This window comes from Otolemur garnettii, unplaced genomic scaffold (assembly GCF_000181295.1).
Source record: "Otolemur garnettii isolate 467f Iridium unplaced genomic scaffold, OtoGar3 scaffold00132, whole genome shotgun sequence".
Lineage (NCBI taxonomy): Eukaryota > Metazoa > Chordata > Mammalia > Primates > Galagidae > Otolemur > Otolemur garnettii.
In genome coordinates this window covers 4,581,613-4,603,841 of record NW_003852527.1, presented here as the reverse complement: position 1 = coordinate 4,603,841, position 22,229 = coordinate 4,581,613, and the positions used below count along the sequence as shown (strand labels likewise).

The 22,229-nt window shown below is 38.6% G+C and overlaps 1 protein-coding gene and 1 non-coding gene across 2 annotated transcripts in view; both read right to left on the bottom strand.

Moving 5' to 3' along the window:
* Positions 1-22,229, bottom strand: part of GPR63 (G protein-coupled receptor 63) — a 63,201-nt gene that overhangs the window by 27,461 nt on the left and 13,511 nt on the right. The window lies entirely within an intron of this gene.
* LOC111727941 lies at positions 16,195-16,301 on the bottom strand. The gene has a single exon (XR_002775364.1). It is a non-coding gene; the product is annotated as a U6 spliceosomal RNA (small nuclear RNA).

Below are 22,229 nucleotides of genomic sequence, written 5' to 3'. Positions count from 1 at the left end.
AAAAAAAAAAACTTAAGCATACTTTATGTACTTATTTCTGAGTTTTATGTTCTATTCTATTCATCCATGTTTACTTTCCTACGAATACTACACTGCCTTGATTACCGTAGCTATATAGTATTGGGTAAAGTGATTCCTCCCACTTCTTTTTCAAGATTGTTCTAGCTTTTTTAGGACCCAGGCCTTTCCATCTAGATTTTAGAATAAATCTGTGCATGTCTGCAAAAAGATAGGAATAGGGACGTATTGATAAAAGGGTTTCTGTTGTACAACCACTCTTTCTCCCATCCTTTTGCTAGGGAGGCATGCTTTTTGGAGATGATGATGAAGATCCTGAAGACTGGGATATCAGAAGACAGAGGGAACTCACTGCTGTGTTGTCCCCATGGCCCTGGGCAGTCTTCTTTCTTTCCGTGTTTTAGGGATATCCTGTGCTTACTTGTGGTATAATGTCCAAAGGGAGAGACATAGGAAGAACAGGACTATTTCCTCTCAGTGGAAGCGTAAGTCCTAGTATATATTTTTAATGTTATTTCTGAGCAAAGAGAAGAGGAAAGAAGGAAGAAAGCTATAGATATATGTAGAAATGAACTTCCAGACACCTCCTACTATTTATAAAATACATCTTGTGGTTATTTCCAAGGGACAAGTAAAACAAAAACAAAACAGGAATTATGTTAGTAGTGACAGATGGTAAAACTTTTTTGTATGTTCTATAGACTAAAACATATATAGATATATATGCTTTCATATATTTTTATATATGTGTGTGTGTGTGTATATATATATATATTTTCCCCCTTAGCCAATGATGCCAAAATACTCCACAGACAATGAGCACCCAGGTCTTGATTTCCAACCACCATTTACCATCAAGGCTGACTGCAGGTCTGAGAAAAAGTCTGAAATGGGGCTGGAGAACCTTTCTGTATCAGAAGTGCTCAAACACAAATGGGAACTTGACAATCTTACTTTTTTCTCTAGAAAATTTTAAGTTTTTTTTTTTTATATTTAGTGCTCTTATTTAACAATCAATTAACAATAATTAATCTCAGTTTAAAGTTGTCTTCCTCCATCTTATTGTACCCTCACAACTGTTCAGTCTAAAGATTCAGATTCTTTTGCAGAGCATAAGAAGAACTTCTGTTATTTATTCGATATATTCAACTCTTCATTTATTAAAATGTACCTTCTGGAATTCCAAGTATAGTGTATTCAGATTAATGATTTTCAACCAGTATGCCATAAAAATGTTTAGAAATCACTAATTATTTTCAAAAGAAATTCAAAGCACAGTAAGTATATTGGTTTTTTTAATTCATTTTTATCAACATATTTTAAATGTGCATGGAAGTATAAGTTCAAGTTGCCATGAGATAAAAAAGGTTGAAAACACAGATTTAGCTCAGTGCCTGTGGCTCAAGTGGCTAAGGCGCCAGCCATGTACACCCAAGGTGGTGGGTTCGAATCCAGCCGGGGCCCACCAAACAACAATGATGGCTGCAACCAAAAAATAGCCGGGCGTTGTGGCGGGCGCCTGTGGTCCCAGCTACTTGGGAGGCTGAGGCAAGAGACTCGCTTAGCCCAGGAGTTGGAGGTTGCTGTGAGGTGGATGCCACAGTACTCTACCCAGGGGGACAGCTTAAGGCTCTGTCTCAAAAAAAAAAGAAAACACGGATTTAGATATTAGACCAACTTAACCAAGCCTATCTCTGCTCTTCATTTATGGTTTTGCCTTGCTTTTTACACTGTATCGTAGATTTCTTTATAGTCGTTTCAATTTTCTATTGAATTAGATTAATTTCAGCAAACGAATGTCTAACTTTAAGAGTTCCTCCTTATTCTTTAATTGTTCCTATTTTACTACATCCTATTCTTATTTTCTAAATGCCCCATTCCTGAAACTTCTCTAAAGTTTTCCTTTTCTTGATTTAGCTCTATTTCTCCCAGGGACATTAGTTCTGTTTGTTTTGTTCTCATTCTCTGAGACTGTTTATTTCTTGTCATATACCCAGTGCAGACCGCTGGAGAAAGGACAGGGGGCCTTTTTCCTCTAAGGCTGCTGTGGGTTTCTGCTGCCACCGGACACATGCCCCCTGCTAGCCTGTCCTAAGAAGGAGCTGGCAGGGATCTCTGCACACGGGGATGTTACACTTGTCAAAAGACAGGCTTCACTTTAAATTATCTACAGGTATCAAGAAAAGGACTTTGTTTGAATCTTCTCAGCAGCCCTTTGTAGGCCCACCTTCTGTTTAAAATGTCTCAAGAAATCAAGTTTTTCCTTTGATTTCTGGAGAAAGGAAGTCTCCAGTTTTTAACTCAGGGATAAATTGCTGAGCTGCTCTACTCTACACAGTGGAGTTGCAGGCAGAGGTAAAACAGTGCAGGTATGGGGTGCAGCTTAGCCATTCAATCTCCTCCATTCATTGTACTTAAGCACATCACCATGAATCTTTCCCTTAACTTAAAATACCTATTTTAGCCTATAGAAGTCTATGAAAAACAAGGTGTGGTGAACTTTACAAAAACCATCAGTAACGAAGACATTCTCAAAATTCACACTAAGAAATTACTGAACCTATCTGCTTTTACCCTTTCTCTTCTTAAAAGTCTCTGTAAAACTTGAGATGGAGAAAAAATCACTCTGCTCTCATCTTAGAGTTATGTACATGTTCTTGAATCTCCCACTCTAATATTCCTATTTATCAAGATCAATCATCTGAATCTGTGCCAGCTTCACAGCTGCCAATTTTTACCTCATTAAATTTTGTGATACCTATTTCTCCTACTTGCAGTTCATCATTTAATTTGCAGCAATGTTGCTTCTAGTGCCATCTCTAATCCCATTACTTTTATGAATAACAATCATCAGTTAAAGCTAACTCTGAGTGTTTACTTTTATTTATCAAAGACTTACCTAACATTTTCATATTAGCCAGGTACCATTCTCAGTTATTCACAAATTATTAATACAATTAACACCTCTAGAAGGTAGTCATCATAACTATCCTCATTTACAGATAAGGAAGCTGAACCACAAGGAAACAAAGTAACCTGCCAAGGTAACACAGTTGGTAAACAGCAGAGCCGGATTAGAACCCAGGGAACCTGGCTCTCTCCGTGAATCATTATCACACCGGGGAAGGGGTACAGTCTTACTACAGAACAAAAGGAAAAATTTAAGATGTACAATGATAGCTACCATTTCTTAAACAGCCACCATATACCAGACCTTAAAATATATTACTACTAATCCTGACAAACCACCTCAAAGGCAGGAGGCTCATAAGGTGACGGGCCTCCAATCACACAGCCTATGGAAGAGCTGGCCTTGAAACTCTGGCTCCAAAGTTCCTGCTCTTCCCAAATGCTTTACTGCCTTTCACCCTAGTAAAGAGAACAGGACTTTTTATTCCATTTAATATCACAGTTTGCAATGTTAAAAATGTTCTTAAATCTGGCCCACGCCCCTGGTTTAATACCTTGAGGGTTTTATTTTTAGACTAGCCCTCCCCAAAGGCTTCATTTTTTCTTTAGAATACCATTCCCTGAGGCCCTGAGGCAGCATGAGAGTAGACATTGTGTTTTATGCAGACTCAATGAAATGGCCAAAAAATGTAGAGCAGTGACTAAAACAAGGACATTGCTGTGAGTTATATTATACTTCCAAAAGAGCCAAAGGATACATAGGGAAAATTCCACTGTCCCTTATCCTCAGACACTATTTTCATACCGCTGACTACGTAACTGTTTGAAGGATTTCTTTAGAGTCAGCTAAACTATGAGAAAGAAGGATACCTCAGGTTTTCTAAATTTTTATGTCCATGCTTTGGAACTATGATGAACTAGGAAAGTGTCTTAGTTGTAAACTCCTTCAAAATGCAACTGGGAAGGTTGCCTCTCAACATTTATATGATGCTTCTAAGAATGAGATTAATTTAACTTCTTGTAAGGGAAGTTAATCATGTGATTCCCCTTATACATGTGTGGATATTTATGAGTCAGGTACTCATCGCCAACAAATGCGGCAGATCATTAAGGAGAATCTGATCTCGAGTTAGCAATGTGCATGGCTGTGAGAAAGGAGAGAATGACTCAAAATTGGTATACCTCTGATTCTACTGACACGAGGTAAAGCATTAAACTCAGAGAAACCGAGAACAGAATGAGGTTGCCGGGAAGGAGGGGGAGAAAGAAATGGAGAACTTTTCTTCAATGAGTATAAAGTTTGTTACACAAGATGCCTATGTTCTAGAGACCTGCTGTACCACAAAGTACCTGTAGTTAAGGATACGATTACCATGTGCTTTATGTTAAAAGGACAGACACACACACAACAATACAGATTCTTGGAGGTGATGAGAAGGGACACCAAGAAAGGAGCTTCAAGGGGGATGGAAAGAGAAGGAAAACCTGGCCTGCAGGATAAGGTGTAGAGGGCCCATAGGATCATTCACCACTCACCCAAAAGAAAAGGGCAAAAACGCCTGTCGTGCAAGGAGACCAACACAAGACCAATTTCAAACTGAGACGAAGAGGTATTTACACCCCCAGAGATGTAAATAAAATCTCTGTTACCCTGACACTTGTGCAGGTTACTTTTGCTCTCTAGCCACATGCCTGTGCAGCTCCATTTCAATTTCCATTCACTTTTGCTTTCAGTTACTGCCATGCCTCTCAGTTAACTTTCTAGCTCAGCCAAATAATCAAACAAAGTCAACTGTGTTTGGGGAACGAAGACCTCTGACCTCCAACAGGTATCATGGATGTGTGAACATGTCATAAACATCAAGATGTATACATTAAATGTATGCAATTTTCTGTCTATCAGTTACACCTCAAAAAAGCTTAAATGGATGCCTCACGACCTTAGATTTGAGACCATGCTCCTAGTAAAATATAAATCAGTACTAGACAAACATTCCATATCAATTAATCACATACTGTGACATAAGGGAACATTCCTCAAGGGCTTCCCACTCCTCTCTCCACATTATTTTCTAAATGCAATCTGCTTCATGTTCTATGAATTGTACCATGTAGCACATACAAAGAAAGAACACAAAAGAAAAGAAGACAACACAACCCTTGTCTTTAAAAGTCTTGAAACATAAAAATCAATGGAAAAGCTAATCATTTTGAAGACCATTAATAACCACTTATTTTCATATGCATGAATCCTTATCTATTAATACAGACAATATTATACATAAAAAATTCTTTCTTTTTTTTTTGAGACAGTGTCTCATTGTGTCACCCTCAGTAGAGTGCTGTCACATCACGGCTCACAGCAACCTCATACTCCTGGGCTTAAGCAAGTCTCTTCCCTCAGCCTCCCAAGTAACTGGGATTACAGGCACCTGCCACAATGCCCTGCTACTATTTTTGTTGTTGCTGTATTTGTCACTGTTGTTTGGCAGGCCCAAGGCCAGGTTTGAACCCACCAGCCACTGCTGAGCTACAGGCGCCGAACCACACATAAAAACTTATTTTAAAAAAAAATGAAAAATAATGAATACTAACAAGTAGTAAATCAGAAATCAAAGATGAAAAAAAAAACCAACCATCATCTGAAACAGGGTTCAGTCTCACTAGAATAAAAATTCAAATTAAAATAACAATGCAGTGTTATTTTTTGTCTAGTAAATTTTCAAAGGTTTAAATAAAATGAAAATAATTCTAGCAAATTAGACACTCCACCAATGGAAATACAACCTTACAGTAATTCAGAAAGCTATATCAACAACCTTAGAAATATTCTAGGGACTTCATCTTCTGGCAAAGAAAGACAAGCTTATAGCAGACCAGCAGTTCCATCAAGAGCAACCAAATAAGCTGGATAGTATTTTTTATTTTTTGAGCCAGAGTTTCATTTTGTCACCCTCAGTGGAGTAACATGGCGTCATAGCTCACAGCAACCTCAAACTCTCGGGCTCGAGTGATTCTATTGCCTCAGACTCCCAAGTGACTGGGACTACAGGTGTCCACCACAACACCCAGCTCTCACTCTGGCTCAGGCTGGTCCCTGACCGGTGAGCTCAGGCAACCCACCCACCTCGGCCTCCCAAGTGCTAGGATTACAGGCATGAGCTAGTGCGACTGGCCCTGGGTAGTATTTTTAAACCTCTTTAAGAATAAGGGCCACCGAAGTAGGGTGGACATGACACCAAGATCGCAGAAGGGAAGTATGGAAAAGTGAGCTCTGCAATTGGTGATGCTTTTCTGCTGAAGGCATAAACCAATTCTTAAAGGCCGGCTCTAAGGTATTTTCAAGGTAGCTGAGATGCTGAGAGCCTGAAAAGTGGCAGCTGAAAGGCGTAAAAACAGCTAAGAAGCTTAAAAGTTAAAGAGGCAGCTGAAAAGCTAGGGAAGCTGAGCAGACTCGAGTCTCTAGGGCAGCGGTTCTCAACCTTCCTAATGCCACAACCCTTTAATACAGTTCCTCATGTTGTGGTGACCCCCCAACCATAAAATTATTTTCACTGCTACTTCATAACTGTAATTTTGCTACTGTTATGAATTGTAATTTAAACATCTGATATGCAGGATGGTCTCAGGTGACCCCTGTGAAAGGGTCATCCGACCCCCAAAGGCAGGGGTCTTCAAACTTTTTAAACAGGGGGCTGGGTCACTGTCCTTCAGACCGTTGGAGGGCCAGACTGCAGGCCCTGGGACAGCTGCTGAGGAGGACAGGTGGCACACCCTGCGGCTGGATAAATGTCCTAGGCGAGCCACATGTGGCCCACAGGCCAGATAAATGTCCTAGGCAAGCCACATGTGGCCCACAGGCCGTAGTTTGAGGATCACAAACTGCCCAAAGGGATCACAACCCATAGGTTGAGAACCACTGCTCTAGGGGCTGGAAGCAGATCTTTAGAGCTCACAGCCACTCATAAGGGAAATGCAAATAAAAATCACAATAAAACAAAACTGCAAAAGAATGGCTACAATTAAAAAATCACCAAGTCTTGATCAAAATGTGGTGCAAGTAGGCTTTCACAGTCTGCTACTGGGGATGGAAACTAGTCACTGTGGAGGACATTTGCCATTTACAGTAAATTTGTAGTTAAGCCTGCCCTGTCACCCTGTAATCCCACTCCTGAATATATATTGAACAGTAATGCTCTCATTTGAACACCAAAAGCCACGTGCAAGTATATTCCTAGCAGCACTATTTGAAATAACCAAATATTAGAACAGCAAAAATATCCATCAGTAGAAGTGATAAATATGATGTATTCCTATAATGAAATACTACATAGCCATGAAAATGAGCAAACTACTATAACACATGGATTAATCCAACAAATATAAAATGAGCAAAATACACAGACATAAAATTGTGTATGTTTCTCAATTTATATAAAATTCAAACACAGGTAAAATGTGTAGGTCACGGCTTCTGAGAGATTCATACATTTTTTAAAATTTCATGGAGCTTGTGATTTGTGCATTTTCTGTTTGCATATGAAACTTCAAAAAATTAAAGATAAAAAAACTTTCCAGAAATTATACTTTCAAGAATTTGTCCTTAAAACATATTTTTAAATATTCTTTAAAAATTTATATTATTAAAACGCTGTATATATAAAACCTTTAAGACCTTAAGTCAGGCTAAGAATTTATAACTTTAGACTTGAGGACATGCTCCTAATGAAACAATATAAATCAACACAAATAAATTTATCAATTTGAACAAAATGAACAAAAAACAGTTAACAAATAAACCTATAAATTGGCCATCATCAAAAATTTTTAGACTTCAAAAGGTAAAAAGAAAATTTTAAAAAATGAAAGCCAAGCAACAGACTGAGGTTATTTACAAATTACACAAGATTTGTACCCATAACTTATAAAGAACACTTACGACTCAATAATACTCAAACAACTCAATTGAAAGAAAAGAGGACAAAAGGCCTAAGTAGACATTCCAACAAAGAAGACATTAAATGGCTATCATTGTTATTAGGAAAATTAGCATTAAAACCACAATGAGATACTATACCCATTAGAATGGCTATATAAGCTGTCTGTCAGTAACAGATGTTGGTGAGGATATAAAGAAATGGAAACCTTCATACATTGCTAATAGGAATATAAAATGGTATAATCGCTCTGGAAAACAGGTTGGCAATTTCTCAAAAAAGTAAACACAAAACTCCCCAACAATCCAGAAATTCCACTACTAGGCACCCAAGAGAAATGAAAATGTTTATGTCCACACAAGGACCTGCCCATGAGTGTCCATAGCGGTATCATCCATACACCCAAAGACAGAAACAACCTAAATTCATCATCAACTGGTAAATGGACAAAGTGTAGATTACCTATGCTATACACAATAGAATATTCGTCAACAATAAGGAATAAGAAACTGATACATGCTACATCACGGATGAACCTCAAAAGGAAAGGAAAGGCAGAGGAATCATTTTTATGGCTGAGCAGCACTCCATGGTGTACACATACCACACTCTATTAATCCACTCATGTACTGATGAACATTTGGGTTGTTTCCACATCTTTTCAACTGGGAATCATGCTGCTATAATCATTTGAGTGCAAGTGTCTTTTTGATAAAATGTCTTTTTTTTCTCTTTGGGTAAATACTTAGTAGTGGGATTGCTGGATCAAATGGTAAGTCTACTTGTAGTTCTTTGAGCTATCTCCATACTAGGTTGCACTAGTTTGCCATCCCACAGACAGGGATGAGTGTTCCTTTCTCTTTGGATCCAGGCCAGCAGTTACCGTTACGGGAATTTTTTATGAGTCCTTCTCACTGGAGGTAAGCTGGTATCTTTTCTAACAACCTAGATGGATCTGGAGACCATTTTTCTAAGTGAAGTACCCCAAGGATGAAAAACAAACACCAGAGGGATCAATATTAAATTGAAGCTAGTCAATCAACACTTACCAGGCACTCACAGGAAGTAAAACTCAACAGGAATGAAGCAGGTGGGAGGGGGAGAATAGGCTGGGTAAAAATTCATACCTACTCCAACTAGCACAAAACACACACATTCTGACTGAAGGGCTCGCTTATAACTTTGACTTAAAATATGCAGAAACAAATTATGTAACCAAAACAAGCGTACCCCTGTAATACTGTAATACAGTATTCTAAAAAAAAAAGAAAGAAAGAAAGAAATCAGTCACAAGAAATCTCATATTATATAATTCCATTTATATGAAATGTTCAAAAACGGCAACTGTATTCAGATAGAAAGTAGATTAGTGGTTGCCTGGGACTAGGGATAGGATTGAGGATCAACTGTAAAAGGGCATGAGAGATCTTATGGGAGAAAATATTCTAAAACTGACGGTGGTGACGGTTGCACCATTTGGTAAAATTACTTAACACTGTATGAACTGTATACTTGAAACAGCTAACTTTTATGAAATGTAAAGGATATCTCAATGACACTGTTAAAAATTATGTACATTTTATGAGAAATGTGAATCAATTTAAAGGTTCACACTTGAGGAAACACTGAGTTATCAGTTGAACAATTAAACTCATGAACTTAGAATTCTAAAAAAGTTCTACACACCTCAACTGCTGAATATCACTATGGTCACCTTCAAAGTATTCGTTCTCCTTGGCCAGCTAGTGACTGGAGTGATATTCAGCAATGCAGAATGTAACACTTTTTCTAGGATGAGTTCATGAACTTAATTTTCTGACTTCATATGTAATTTATATAACAGAATGTTATGTAGATATTAAAACTATTTTTGAAGACTTGGCACGTGAAAATAGTACACTAAAATGTTGAGTCAAGAAGAGCTATACACGTAATATGGCCTATGTTTTCCTAAACTTTTCAAGGGACTGGAAGGAAACTTTTCAAAATATTAAGATATTTCTGACCAGTAGGATTATTGGTGATACATATTTTTCAGATTTATTTTCTAAATCCTATAAAATGAGTGCTCAGTTTTCTTACATTCAGAAAAACGTTCTTGAACATTTCATATGCACTACATTATATATAATAAATATGTATCATTAATATTTCCTCTTAACGATCATAAGACATATTCCTTTTAAAAAATCACTTTATTCCTTAGGTAATACATTAAGAAAGCAAAGTAACCATCCTCCTGCCTATCTCTTCACGCCTGTTGTCCATCAGTAGAGTAAAATATAGTATTTAAACATTTGGAAACCAGTGACGGGAGAAGTTACTCAAATGTACCTTATCAGTTAAGCAAGTGTTATTGTTAATATGTAAGACTTAAGAGAAAAATAGGATTTTGTTAGTCCCTAAAGTAGCAGTTCTCAACCTGTGGGTCATGACCCAAATAACCCTTTTACAGGGGTCACCTAATATCAGATATTTACATTACGATTCATAACAGTAGCAAAAATTACAGTTATGAAGTAGCAGTGAAAATAATTTTATGGTTGGGGGGGTCACCACAACATGAGGAACTGTATTAAAGGGTTGCAGCATTAAGAAGGTTGAGAACTACTGCCCTAAGGCATTAAAAATATGAGATTTAAATATGGCACTTTATCTAGTCACTACTTTTAAAAATGCCTCATATTTCCTGCAATTATGTACCACCCAATAACTTAAGAAATAGTTCCATTTTTTCATGTTAATCTCTACGTTATCTTTCTGGTTCCCACTAATACGCCCTCAGAACAATGCAATTTTAAAGAGAGGGGGAGGGCCTCCTGTTATTTTCATGCTATTCCTCTAGATCCTTTTCACTCTAGCTGTCGAGTCAATCTAAATTTCTGGGTACCACTCAGCTTGCCACTCACTTTTTTAACCTGTTCCCTTAGCAACTCTGTAATTCATCTGATCCCATCTGCTTATCTATTAGATGTTTCATTTTTCTTTAATTTTCACAAATTTAGCACAACACTTTTGCCTTAAAGTTAGTTTATCTAATCAAAAACTAAATGTTTCTACCATCACACTGGTTATTTCTTCTAAAAATGCTGGTCGTCTATTCTCCATTGCACCTCACTTTTGCCAAGTTCTCTGGTGGGAATAAAAAGTCTGGGCCAGCGTAATCTATCCACTGAGCACTCCCATGTTCCTGCTCCAGAGGCCCACTGTGCCCATTTGGACAAAGGTCATGGCACCTGGCTGCTGTTTACAACTGTGTGTCACTGGGCAGCTTCCCTCACCTCTTGACTCCTCAGGTTCTTCCTCAGAAGGACGGAGATGACCAGCCACACAGCACCTTAGCTCCTGAGGCAGATGTAAAGTCCAGGATATAAATATGGTAATAATAATAATAATGGCAATAAATATAAGCTTGTTACACAGCGACATGTCACTAAAAAAAAAAAAAAAAAAAAAGAGCATTCTCTATAACACCAACCCTTCAGGAGCACTAGGCTTCTACCCCTTTTCCCTTACAAATGACTATTTTCAATACTTCAACCCAAACTGAATTTAAGCCTGTTTCTCATTTCAAGATTCTGCACTGTGATTTTGACATGATACCTTTGTTTGTCTTTCTTTATCTCCCTTTATTTCAGAACAATGACTTTTAAAAATCTCTTTTCATGCACCAGGTGCAATGGCTCAGGCCTGTAATCCCAGCTACTCAATGAGAGGCCAAGGCAGAGTTCAGAAGTTTAAGACCAGCCTAAGCAACAACAAAACCCTGTTTCCACTAAAAATAAATAAATAAATAGAAAAATCAGCTGAGTATTATGGTAGGCACCTATAGTCCCAGCTACTCTTCGGGAGGCAGAGGCAAGAGGATGGCTTGGGCCCAAGTATTTGAGGTTTCTGTGAGGTACAGTGACACCACAGAACTCTAGCCAGGGGCAAGAGAGTGAGACTCTGCCCACCTCCATAAATAAATACATAAAATCTCTTTTCAGAACAACGGAGATGCAGCTTTTTTGTCCTTCCATTGTTTTAAACACGGTAGAAGCCAATATATTCTTTACTAGACTTTCCAAAATGATCTGCAGCACAATGCCCAGTTTATTCCTCTACCTCCAAATGTTCCTGTAGTGCAGCTTACTTGTTTTTCACAGCAATGCTTTTTGTTGCTGACTGTGGTTATCCCTGACAGGTCAAGCCAAGTCAACCCAATAGGTCTCAAGCTTTAATCATGTACCAAGTACCGCACTGGTTGTCTGAAATTCAAATATAGTGCTGTCTACTAACATGTAAGGGACACATAAGTATACACCATGGTCTCCTCTTTCTTCCTGCACAAGAAGACACTCCCTGTGATGGTTCAAGCATAATCTCTTGGTGTAAAACAGATACACCTTGTAGACTCCATATCCCACCACTTCACCCCTATTGACCAAGCACATCTTCTGCTATGGTATTACAGAAATTTCACAGAACCTACAATCAAAAGACCTTTATAAGTCTCCAAACCTCAAATAGCATCATGATTGCATATGCAACCTATATCTATGTCCATGTATGTGTGCATACCACACTTTAAAAAAAAAAATCAAAGAATAGATCCTCACTCTTTTAGTCCTGGAGTTTATAAACATAATTTATTACCAAAGTAAATTCCAAAATACAGAATACAAAATTTTTTCATGAATGAGAAGCTAGAAAATAAGACAAGAGAAACATCACAAAAATAAAGATGATTCTCCTCTTGGTTCACCACTTCAAAATACTCTCGCTGCAGAGCAGCACTGACTCACTCTCAGAAATAATGGCAAGTGTGTTTTGACCTCAATTCACTGCTATGATCAAAATAATTCTGGTTAACTTGGGAAGGCTCTGAAAAATCTGAAGGTCATACTTAACACGCTTAGTCTTATTTCATAGATTTTTTTTTTTTTTGGAGTTTTTGGCTGGGGCTGGGTTTGAACCCGCCACCTCTGGCATGTGGGGTCAGCGCCTTACTCCTTTGAGCCACAGGCACTGCCCTATTTCATAGATTTTTAAACTCTAAGTTTTAGCATTCAAAGTGGCCACCAGTAAAGGAAATGGTAACTACACTTGCATGTCTGGCCTGATACTCAGTATCTCCATGCTAACACCAACCCCGTATACTACATGAATCTTTCACATATACTTTTCTTTTCTGTTTTTAAGTAATTTCCATTTTATTTTTTTCCAAAGGATAGTTTTCTTCAGTCCTCAGGGACTCAACTCCTTACATGAGCTTTGGTGGAGGTGGTGGGGCAGCACGCGCAGGTCTAAATCAAAGTGGGAGCGTTTAGTCCTTGCAGGCTTCCCAAGAACGAACGGTTCATGACCACCATGCTGTAAGTGGAACAACTCATAGTTATGTACCTTCACACAGAACTTGGGAAGCATGCAGGCCTAGAAGACACTCACTTCAGAAATATCCCTGACAGCTGCAGCCTCTACCATGTCTGGAATGATGAACTTTCATTACAGCTTTGTCTTTAGGCACGCCTTGGGCTCCATCTCTGCGGAGAATAGGTTGCACATGGCCATGGCCCTTGTTGGCTCCACCACTGTTCCTTCTTTTCTAACTGTACAGTGTCTATATAGTGTATAGTATAGTCCAGGCGTGGTGGCTCATACCTATAATCCTAGCACTCTGGGAGGCCAACAAGGGTGGATTGCTTGAGCTCACGAGTTCAAAACTAGCCTGAGCAAAAGCGAGACCCCATCTCTACTGAAAATAGAAAATCTGAGGCAAGAGGATCACTTGAGCCCAAGAGTTTGAGGTTGCTGTGAGCTATGATGCCACAGCACTCTACCCAGGGCAATAGCTTGAGACTCTGCCTCAAGGGAAAAAAAGTCTACAGCAGTGCACAGCAACGTTCTGGGCCCATGCATTCACTCACTTCTCATTCACTGTTTTACCCATAGCCGTGTGGTCCTGCAAGCTCCATTCACTATAAGCGATAAAAGTGTATTATTTTTTATCTTTTCTACCATATTTTTACTGTACCTTTTCTCTGTTTGGACATGTTTAGCCATACAAATGCTTACCATCATTACAACTGCCTACAGTGTTCAGGACAGTGATATGCTGTGCATGTTTATAGCCTGGGAGCTACAGGCAACCCTGGGCAGCTCGGTGTGTGGAGCTGTAATGCACACATCCAGTGAGCGCACTCCACGGAGCTCACGCAGTGGTGAGAGCACCTAAAGCTGCCATGTGTTGAGTTTCTCAGAACATATGTGCTCATATTTTCGTGCAACAGTCACTAAACCTCACGTTCTATGACAATATGATCCTGTCTCCTAAGATGAATCTAAAAGTACCACACTGAAGGCCAGTATATTTTGGTTTTGACACTAGAGCTTATTTTTTATTCCATTTAATTTTTTGGTAGGGAAGGAAAGGGAAAGAGTAGCTCCTGGGTTTTAAGAGAAGAAAGAAAATAAAGAAAGGCCAAAAGTGGCAGTCTTTCATTGCAAAAATAGATCTAATTTTATAAAATTTAGGCAGACCTGAAAAAAAGTCTTCTAAAACCAAATTGTTAACAAATAATTTTAAATTCAAGAATAACTAATGCTTCCTAAAACCTCACAAGCTGAAGAAATATACTAAATCCTGTCAGAAAGCAGAGTTCATCAGTAAAAATAAATATGTCCTCTAAAAAAAAAAAAAACCATTTCTACTATTTCTAAATTTCAACATTCAATCAAGTTTGGTGGGAATCCAACAATTAGGAAGAACTGCTCCAAGTAAAAAGGGCTATGGAATTGTCATTCTAAATGCAAAGTACTGCATATCACTTCCCAGCATACACCCTGCCCATCTCCCCCCCAAATATGCCTTAGCCAAAAAAAAAAAAAAAAAATTTAAGAAAATCTACAATATTTGTCTTGAACCTTTAGAAAAGGGGAGGAACCCAAGAAGATAATAAAATGGCTGTATTATTAATACCAAATGATGATAATTTCTCATCAAGCATCACAAAATCACAAGGCAAAATGGCCTAAGGGAAGTGGGTCTGGTAGTTATTGGGTTTCCTCCTGATAGTGTCACAAGTGATGACACCTCTTGCTAGTCTTCTGGTTCTCTACTCAAAGATTAAAGTATTAGTAAAAGCTTTTCAAGTTCACAGAGTGCTAATACAACTGGTAAGATGAAGGATCCATAGGGAATTCACTGGCCCAGTATCAACCATATACACCACAGTCAGAATTGCAATTCCCGGATTCGCTCTTAAAGAAAGGAAAAGAAATGCACTAAATGCTGCTGTTTAAACTCATGTGGAATTTCCCCACTTTTATTAGACCTCCCTCATGCCCACTTCTTATGTGATCTCTTCTAGCAGACATGGCCTACGAGGGTGACTGACAACAGGGAGTGGTGTGTGTGTACAGGGGTCAAACATTGGTCATAAATTGCACACTATTAAATATGTGCACACACTACGTATTCAGAAACGGCAAGAACCATTGTAACATGGCCCAAATTCAGAGCTTGCCTAATAGCTCATGAAACAAATGTGAAACTTCTTCTTATATAGAGACAGTATTATGCTGCAAAATGGAAAAAACATAGACTTTAACATAGGCTCTAGGAGGGACATTTAGTGAAATGATCAAGTCTCAAGTATATTCTGGATAAAAAAAGAAAATTCTCCTTCTTATAAGGGCTACAAACTAAATGGATGCTTTATAAAATGTGGCTTTTGATGAGTGTCCTTGTCTGTTCACCAAAAACAAAAATAGCTATCAGAGAGATCTATTTCTGTAACTTTATTCCAACCTAGAACCTAGATATGAGCAAAGATTTTACCAGAGTGAGATTCTAATGTGTATGCTTCAGAGATCTATTCTGGTGCCTCTTTACGCAAGATGAGGAAAATTAGGACAAAAAGATAGACTTTAAAACTGAGAATGCAAAAGTAAAATTGTTTCTTAAAAAAGAGCACAGAAATAGTAAAAAGCTTAATTTTATGACAGGCATAATTATCACCTGATGAATGGAATCATTATCCAAATGTAATCAAGCAAATTACTTTTGTCTTTTTTTTTTTAATTTGGCTTCATTTTACCACTGTGTTTTTATTGCTGCTTCACAATAACTGAGTGCTAAAAGATGTAAATGATGAGATTTTTGAACTTTTTCTATTTAACTTTCATCACAACCAAAGCTCAACACACATCTCTGTATCGTGTAGGGTAAAAAGAATAAGCATACAATAACTGCTTATTTTCAAAAGTTAATTATTGTGAATAATCAGTCTGCCATCTTTTTTGGGGGGGAAGACTTTTATTTTTTTTTAATTTATTTTTTATTAGAAAAAATATGGAACGCTTCACAAATCTGCGTGTCATCCTTGAGCAGGGGCCATGCTAATCTTCTCTGTATCATTCCAATTTTAGTATATGTGCTGCTGAAGCAAGCACAGTCTGCCATCTTTTAACTTGTTTTTGAAAATATAAACAAAGGCAATGCAGAATAGACAGCCTTTAACTTCCCCTACTATTAGAAAGGCAAAATCCACAAATTTGAAGCAACAGGAAGATAAATGTGACTGGCAGGGTCTTTCCAGCTAGAAGATGAACCCAAATACTTTAGGAACTGCCATTAGCTTCCTAAAGAACAAAATGTAAAATTAGATACTAAATGAACAATAAACAAAATGAAGTTTGGGACTTAGGAAGAGAAAATGCTGATAGCAACATCCTACACAGAAATTTCAAATCCACCAATGGAGGAAATTATAATTCAAACTATAGTTTTTATAACAACGAAATTATAAAATTGGAATTAAGAAAAAGAAAAGCATTTTGCTGTCATATCTTGACACATTAATGTCTGCCTTTCCCTTTCAAAAGCAAACACCCTAATGTGAAAAGTTAAGATTTGCTTACTAACCTGAATAGCAATAATATCCTATTTGATACATGCTAATAATCTCAAAAACCAAAGAGTTTTTTGAAACAAAGTCAAATTGAAAAGATCTGAGGTGGGATTAGAGAATTACTTTTGTCAGAAGACCCCAACAGCAACCAGGTACTTCAAAGGGCCATATTCACTGTTAAAAGTGAACAAGAAATAAACTCCATCCTGAAAGAGACAAAAATAAACACTGCATTTCACTGGATGAAGGAAATGCATCATGGATAAAGGAAAATAATGTCTCAAGAAGATAAGTAACTCCAGCTACCACTGAGACATAAAAGAAAAAAATCCTCAAACGGAAATCTGATTTAAAATGTAGACAAAACCAAATATACTTCCCCTCTAGAGGAACTCATCTTCAATATAAGCCTGAAAGAGTCACCACAAAATTCCAAGAAAAGAGAGCACCTGGCAGTCAAAAAAAAAAAAAAAAAGCTACAAAACCTCAAAATAAAGCAACATGAGTAATTAAGACAAGGGGGAAATCCACAGAAGAACTTCAGTTATAAAAATTATTAGACAAAGATATAAAATAAAATGGTTGAAATAAGCAGGAGACATGCAGATTTGAAAAGGAACCAAATAAAATTCTAGATTTAAAAATATCCTTGATATTAAAAACTAAGTCAACAAAGTAGCACATTAGACACAGCTGAAAGGAATTAAAAAAAATGTTAAGTTATAGCATCAGAAATTTCTCCAAATACAACCAAGAGAATACAATGAAAAGAGATAAAAGAAATGAAAGAAGAACAATAAACAGAAGGTCTAACAGACATGCAATTGGAGTTCCAAAAGAAAATCATAAAATTAATCAGAAAAGAAAGTATGCAAAAAGACTATAAATATTAGTTTTCAGAATTCCTGAAAAAATGCTAGTCCTTAATGTAACCCATATAATGCCAAATACATTTTTTTAAAAATTCATACCCAGAAGCATTATGTTGAAAATTCAGAATAGAAGGAAAGTATTTTTAAAGAGAGAGAACATCTATGAAAGATCTTGGAACCAGAATTTGGAAAAGTGATTCCTGACATAGGAAAAACAAAATGGGCTTGACTGCTTAATTGTCAATGGTAATAATAAAATTCAGAAGACAATGGAATCATAATTTTTGATGTGCTGAAGTAATTATGAAAATAGAATTTAGTACTCAAGAAATCTTTCAAGAAAGGCAAATTAAAAAGATTGTCACATATAAGAATATTTCATATCTTCCCCTCTCTCTCATGCATTCTCAATGAAGGAAAAGTAAAGGATACACATCGGGCACACAAAGGAAGGGTGAGGAAGGATGTTGATGAAGACACGGGTAAACATACCTGACACCATACACAACAGGAACAGTGAAGTCTAACTTATAAAAGAAAAAAACAGACTAGAAATAAAACACTCAGGATCAACAGCATATAAACTGGAAGTGAGTATTGTAACAGTTAAGAAATTCTCAGGAATCCGCATTTTTTAGTAAGGCCCATTTATTAGCTAAGGTTGTCTTCTGGTGACAGGCACACTAAAAGCCCTAACTTCAGCATTTTACATAGTACAATTCATCCATGTAACAAAAATACTTACCCTCCCTCAATACTCTGAAATAAAAATTATTAAATTAAAAACAATACCACAGACTGATGACTTAAACAGAAATTTTCTCACAGCTCAGGAGGTTGGAAGTCCAAGATCAAGGTGCCAACAGGATTAGTTTCTAGTAAGGCGTCTCTTCCTGGCTTGTAGACTTGTGTGTCCTCACTTGGCCTTTCCTCTGTGCATGCAGAGAGGGAGAGAGACAGGAGAGATCTCTGTGGAGATACAGACATCTTACTGGGTCAGCACCCCACCTGTGTGATCTCATTTAGCCTTAATTACCTCCTTACAGTCACCCTAGGGATTAGGGCTTCAGATATGAATATGAGGGGGACACACTTCAATACCATAACAGAGGACAAAGATAATGATTAACTTTATATTAGATAAAGATGAGTATGTATAGTAAAATTGTCTGGGCACTAAACAGGCATAGAGTATACAGCCAGTTCCCTCATCCCCAAAATAGATAGAACAGTGAAAAATGGAGGAAACAGAATCAGTCTATGCCCAAGAAGGCAAGAAAGGAGAAAAGACACAGATAAAGCAGAACAGAAAATACACAGTAGGCAGGAGGGGGCTCAGTAAGTTCCAACTTACGGAGTATAAAGTATGAATAAACGCCACACCACTTGGGTAAAGACCACAACCATAACCTGGACTTTACCCTACAAATGCAAACGATGTAACCTAATCGTATGTACCCTCATATTAATCTGAAATTTTAAAGAAACTTAACAAATCATAGTAATATGACAATAAATAAATCCAAATGTATCAGTCTTCATTTTAAACTCTCCAGTTAAAAGCAAAGATTCAGCAACATGCTATTTACAAGAGACACATCTAAGCTCCTAAGGACATAGATACCACCTTAAACCAAAGAGTAAAGAAAGGTGTATCAAGCCAGTCATAATCTGCAGAGAACTCTACATTGTTTTATTAATATCAAGAGAAAAAATACTTTAATTAAAGCAACACTATTAGATATACAAAGTCATACACATAAGATCTAACTTACCCAAAGATAAAAATTGGTTCAGCACCTATAGCTCAGCAACTAGGGCACCAGCCACATACACCAGAGCTGGTGGGTTCAAACCCAGGCTGGGCCTGCCAAACAACAATGACAACTACAACTGAAAAATAGCTGGGCATTGTGGTGGGCACCTGTTGTCCCAGCTACCTGGGAAGCTGAGGCAAGAGAATCACTTAAGCCCAAGAGTTTGAGGTTGCTATGAGCTGTGATGCCACAGCACTCTACTGAGGGTGACATAAGACTCTGCCTCAAAAAAAAAAAAAAAAAAAAAAAACCACAAGATATCTAAAAATCTTAACCTGTATGCATCTATTAACAAACCTCAAAATGTGTAAATTAAAAGGTAAATTATCCAAATAAAAATAATAAATCCATCGTTATAATCTCTCAGTAACTGAATGATCAAGCAGACAAAAACACCAAAGGATAAAGAATTAAATAGCACAATTCAAATTTTCATCTTATGGATACACATGAAATACTGCACCCAGAAGTCAGAGAATGTACATTGTTTTCAAGCTACATATGGCTTGAAATGGAACATTTATCAGAAGAGAACACTTGCCATTGTCCATAAACCTAACCTCAAGACATATCAAAGAACTGGTATGATACAGACCATATCCTCTGACCACGTACAACAACAACAAAATGTCTGTAGAAATTAAAAAATACCATTCTCAAGAAATAACGGAAAATACTTAGAACTGTATGATAACATTAAACACTGTATTAAACAGCTAAAGTGATGGCAGCGCCTGTGGCTCAGTGGGTAGGGCGCCGGCCCCCGTATACTAAGGGTGGCAGGTTCAAACCCGGCTCCAGCCAAACTGCAACAAAAAACAGCTGGGTATTGTGGCAGGAGCCTATAATAATCCCACCTACTCACAGGACAGCTGTGATGCCACTGCACTCTACCCAGGGCAACAAAGAAAGACTCTGTCTCTACAAAAAAAAAAAAAAAAAGCTAAAGTGGTGATTTAAGTGAAATGAGACACAGAGCTTTGAGTGAAGCAAGACACAGGAGAGCCCAACCTAAGAAACTAGAATAAGGGCAGAATAAACCTAAAAGCAAGACGGAAAGAAAACAAGAATGAAAATGGATGCCTTTAAAACAAATATATAATAGATACGATCAGCAAAGCCAAAGGTTGGTTCTTTGATAAGATTAAGAAAAATAATGCATCTCAAGATCAAAAACAAAAGAGAATAAAAATTAGCAGCATCAGAAGGAAAAAACAGGACATATCACAGACACAGCAGTGATTAAATAGATAAAAAATATCTCATGGAGAACTTCAAGCTTATACTTTTTAAAATCTAGTTACAATGAAAAACGCCTTTTAACAACAGGGAGGCTGGGCGGAGCCAAGATGGCGGACTGCAGCCAGCTTTTTACAGAAGCTCCCATCCAGAAGGAGGCTGAAAGGACAGAAGCTTAGCAAATTAGCTGATGGTTTGGAGCAGAGACAAGAGAGAAGATTGAAGAGCGCACTTCAACCTTCCTGAGGCAAGCTGCGACCCCAAAAATACAACCAAAAGAGAAATCTAGCCAGACAGAAGCCTAATTTAAACACGCAAGGCCCCCCAGCTGAACTCAGATTTCTGGCTGATTTTGCCAAACTCCGGGAGCAGGAGCCTACTGGAGTGAATAGGGCCACAGACCTAGGGGATTACGAGTGACTGGGTGCAAGGTGGGGAAGGAGGTATTAACCTTCCCAAACTAACCCAATTGCCAGGTGGGTCCCCTTGCACTCGCGGGGCACTGGAGCAAGTTATATCTGAACTGCAAGCAGACCCCTCTTATCTAGCTCCCAGAGACATTTGAACTCTTCCACCTGAAACGGGTGCTGACGGGGACAACTGATTTGGACCCCTCAAACCTGGTAGATCACCCAAGGACTATTCAAAGGGGCACCCTGCGTGTATGGTTGAGGGAAGGTTTGAACTATATAAAACTGTATCTATTCCGCACCTGCAACACTGAACTCTGAGGAGTCCCCACCCACTCACTCCAAGGTTTGGAGAGGAATCTAGCCAGACAGAAGCCTAATTTAAACACGCAAGGCCCCACTGCCGAACTCAGTTATCTGGCTGATTTTGCCAGGTAAACCCCGGGAGCAGTGGCCTACTGGAGTGAATAGGGTCACGGACCTGTGGGACCACGAATGACTGGGTGTAAGGTGGGGAAGGAGGTATTAACCTTCCCAGACTAACCCAGTTGCCGAGTGGGTCCCTTTGCCCTCACGGAGCTGGGCAGGCTCCAAAACTGCTTGCTAGATTGCACGCCTCATGGGCAGCAGGCTCCTGCTCTGGGAAGGCCCAGAACCGCTCACTAGGGCTGCAGGCGTCCCACAGGCAGAGGCAGAGAAATCCTCCATTCCAAGTAGACCCAAAACAGCTTGCGAGAGACACACACACCCCACGGGGGCCAGGGAAGGTGTTCCCTGCTCCAGACTCCCAAGCTGGGTAGGCCTAGAACTGCTTGCTAGAGCCACGCTCGCCCTGCAGGTGGTGGTGGAGGGGTCTACCACTCTCGGAGGGCCCAGAACTATTTGCTAGAGCCACATACATCCCTCGGACAGAGGTGGAGGAGTCCCCCGCTCCGGGCTCCCGCACTGGGAGGACACAGATCAACTTGCTAGGGCCGCACGTGTCCAACGGGTGACATGTAGTAGTCCCCCACTTCCCCCCCCCAAGCTACTCTGGTGGGGCTAAACTAGGACTGATCTGGTCGCTCACGTACCCTGTGCTACCGCTGCCATTCCCCTACCCTCTGGCTGCTCCAGGGTGCTGAACTAGGAC